Here is a 4,557-nt window from a genome sequence, read left to right as displayed (position 1 = left end):
TCTCCTTCTCATAAAGGTTACTGTATCACTTACGATGACTACTATTGATTATTTTAATTTGATCTGTGTTTGAGATTCACACAGTAAGTTGCCTGTGATCTACACAATATACAAATGTTCACAGAAAGCTGTTTATATTCATATTCAGTTGTAGCTGATAACAGGTTTAACAGGTGACTAATGGTTGATTCTAAATGCATATTATGCTTTTCTAAAGGAAAAAGTCTGACCACTGCTGTCTAGCTGTTCTAGTTACAGTGTATATATATATATATATATATATATATATATATATATATATATATATATATATATATATATATATATATATATACATACATATATATATATATATATATATATATATATATATATATACATATAGCAATTTGAACACTGGTAAAATCTCTGTCATTTGTAGAAGTCTAGTTTAAAATGACACTAAGTATGCACACAGGAACATTTCTAATTCCAGTTCAAGCACTTATGCAGATTATATATCCACAACACTCATTTAATTCCTGATAGACCTTTGCTCTGTCATACTGCTATTTTAACTGCTGCATACACATACACATGAAGTGAAGCAGTTCATTTCCTGTCAGTGTTTATGCAGATTTCCACAAAATATCATTCTTATACACCCATCCCTTGGTTCCGTGAACATAGCTTTCCATTAGGAAAAATCCATGCCACCAAGGGCGTCAGTAAAAAAGTACTGCTTTAATTTCACCTGCCCTGTTCTAAATCTATCCTGCATTTGTTTTTTTTTTCTTCTCTCTCTCTCTAATTTTTTTCTCTGTTCTTTTTTTTCCTCTAGAGCTGATTCCTGGCAGTAGATGGGATTCCACAGGTATTCCAGTAAAAGCAGCGAGACCACATGATTCTGGGTTGTTATAGTAAAGGCCGGTGTGACTGTAGTTCAAAGTGATCTCCTACTGTTTGTTTTATCAGAACTCTCCAGGAGCGTTATCTAAGCCATAGGGTCATTGACGGCCCTTTTTATTTCATAAGCATAAACAATATTCTGAGTGTGTGTGTGTGTGTGTGTGGGCCTGTCACAAAAACTCTGGTCATCACATCCTGTAGAGATATTTTTTTGCCCGTTTCTGCATGTTACAGTAATGCAGGTGTATGCTTTAACAGTAAGCTCAATTCATACACCTTTCAGTATCCCTCGTGCATTTGTGTGGTAAAAATGCAAGATAGAAATAGTCTGTAGATGTGAGTATAATTTAGGTTCAGTAGACTATTTCTAAATTTTTTTTACTGGCCATAAAAGGTTATAAATGTTAAGAATTGTTGTTGGAGAGAAATGCAGATCTTAATTCTGCGCAGTAAGTCATATCCTCATGAGCCTGATTGTTGTATTGACTTTTTTACAAGATACGTTCTGTTTCTAGATATTTACGTATGTCTCTAGCCCTACTTGCATATAATTTTGCAAATATGGAAAGAAATATTCTTCTGATTTTCTCACATTGATCTTTTGAACATTGAACTCTTTTATTTCTGACTCAGATCACCCCAGTCTGAGATGATTAATAATTGCCTAAGAAAAGTGTAAGATCTCATTATTTTCTTATATAGTTTATATCCTGTATTAGTGAAGTCTTTCATCTATCTGTTGGTGTAAAAAAAAACTTGTGCTTTTCTCATTTACCTCCAGAAGATACAGGCCAATATTTATGTTACTTTTATGTTGTTTTGTGCATTCATCTCATTTAAGTAAGCGAGGTAAGGTTTTTTCTGTTTTATATAGTCTTTTGTTTGGCTTTATTCATTTACTTTTGGTTGAAATTCCATTCATTATCAGCACTTGAGTATTTTTTTCTCTTTTGTTGAGTATCTGTATATGCATGTGTGTGTTTGTGTACATACTTGCTGTGCATAGGCCTCAGAAGTATGCTGTGCCTCTCATTTGAGTCGGTTTTCTGACACAAAATTGGATTAGCTGTGAACGGAGGGAGAGACAGAGAAATATTGACTCCTTCTCGGAAAAGCACAGAGAGAGGGTGACGCCTTTCCAATAACCATAACCATAAACCCTGGGGCTGAAAATAGAGCACGAATGTGTATATATCACACGTGAGCTACTGCTATTTGCATTCAGATGATGGTGCTCTTCCACTTTCTCTTTCAAACTGCAATCAGTCCCTCTTACGTCAACATACTTGTAGTAATATCAGTAATCAAAAGGGAATGTCACAAATTATGTCCTACTATCATGGCACCATACCCACGTGCAGCACATATTTTCTTACTCTTTGCAGAGAAAGATGTGATTGCACCTTTCAAATCTTACTGCAAATACCTAAAGCATGTGCTTTACTGATATAACTTGTGTGAAAAGTTCTATATGTTACAGATTTCAATACAGACAAAAGGAAGAATTTATTGTTCTCTGCACATCTCTTTTTTCATTGGTCTAAACATATAACAAGCAAATGACACTCTATTCCAGTAAGAGAGTTTAAAACAGTCTATTTGTGTGCACTTTCTCCCACTCTCTCCCTCTCTCTCTCTTCACTCTGTCTCTCTAGCTCACTCCCTGTTTCATCGGCTACGAGTATACTGATACCCATAGTTTCAGATTTGATTTTTATATAGATTTGATGTTATATAGTAAAAATGTACCAATACACAAAGAGAACGATATATACATACTGTATAAATATTATATGTTATATACTATATAAAACTAATACATATTTACATTTAAGCTGTTTAGATATTAAATTTTATTTGTAGCTCATATGAGCTCCTAATGGATCATTTTCAGCCCTTAATAGATAAGCCTGAAAAAAATCACAGCCTATAGAACTTATAAATGACTTCAGGAAAAATCCTACTCATTTTGGGCACATTGGTTTGTACATGGCATAAGCCCCACCCCCTTCGCACCTACCTGCTCTTACCTTATTCCAAAAGGGTGCGTCCAGATAGTAACAATGATTCTATGAAAGACAATAAATAGGATATCTTTGAAAGAGACTGAGGGGTGTATTGACGATACCATTTTATATTCCAATACACTGTTTAAATGCTTATTTTTCAGTTTTTAATGCTGCATTGAAATCATTATACCTTTAGTTGCATCCATTTTTCCTGTTAAAGGGAATTCCACTGTTTTTTCAAAGTCTCTGCAAAATTAAATGGTTAAGATAAGCAACCACAATAACCAAGTGAAAAAGTCATTCAGAAATGCTGTTTTAGAGAATCAGAATTGTAAATAAAATGTAATTTTGCAATTTAATTATGCAATTTTTTGGGGAAAAATCACTGGGATTTCCCTTTAAAACCCTGAAGTATTACAGTCAGACATGTTATGTATATGCACAGTAATAGTGTCTTTTTTTTACTGATTTCTGCTAATGGTAGCTGATGGTAGGCAAATGAACATTTGCACATAGTACACTACACTTTTTTTCATTCATTTTCTTTATATAGTTTATACTAATGTCTCCAAGCTCCTCCACTTCAGCAGTTTTTGCACTATTGCCACACAGAAAAGTCATTTCTTTCTTCATAGAGTTTCTTTAGAGAGCTTTTGAAAAGCTAAAAGGAGACTGCCTACACACATTTCAGCTTATTAATGTGCCTTTCTTTTATAATCTGCAGGTATTACCACTACTTTTGAACTCATTGTCTCATACTAAGTAACCCTTCAGTATCCCTCATAGTGGTGACTTTGCAAAAGTAAGACTTGGACTTGCCATCTGCAGTCAGTTTGCAGTCAGGGTTTTTTTTTTTATCTTTATTGGTTCCGAGCAGGAAGTCAAACTCCAAGGACAATGGCAGTGTAAAATCCGGCTTTGTTTTATACACGAGCTGCACCACCCGGGTTGTCTCTCAACACTGTGTGAACCATTTAGAACCAAACCATGTGAAACCTGTGTCAGTATGCAAATATTTATATGGTTGTAATGTGTTTATATACACACATACACACACACACACACACACATCAGTTTTATTTAATATGATCTCTCTCTCTCTCTCTCTCTCTCTCAGATATATGAATTCTGATCAGGAACAAGCAGCAGGCTTCTACAAACAGGAAACATTCTGTCTTTATAAAATGCTTTGTAAACAAGAAAACATAATAATAGTTTGATAACTTACTGATTTTATCTGTGCTGATGTTCTCACAACATGCTTCAAGTGAGCAGATCAGTGATAGCATACCTCTCGCATCTGTACATGTAAAGTTACTAAAGTTCAGTTCTATTTACAGTCACAGATCACAGAATCTCAATTGTCCAGCCAGTTCTGAAACAGGTCTTAGTCTCATTTTCAACAGCTGAGTGGTTATGTAGGTAGTGGAATGACATCTCTTCAGCCAAAATTATCTTCTTGTGCAGTTTGTTTTTGTTTCCTTATTTTTCCTTGAGTGACACACTAGCAACAAATGCCAGAATGCAACTAGCAGCCTTGCGGAAGTCCTCTACTACATACCTTTAGTAAATTTGTTTCAACAGAACATGTTCATCCAGCCAGAATAAAGTTTTTTGCAGCTTGATATGTTAAACATAATAACATGAAATGTAAACAGCT

This window comes from Pygocentrus nattereri, chromosome 13 (genome assembly GCF_015220715.1).
Source record: "Pygocentrus nattereri isolate fPygNat1 chromosome 13, fPygNat1.pri, whole genome shotgun sequence".
Classification (NCBI taxonomy): Eukaryota; Metazoa; Chordata; class Actinopteri; order Characiformes; family Serrasalmidae; genus Pygocentrus; species Pygocentrus nattereri.
Note: the sequence above shows the minus strand (reverse complement) of the source record.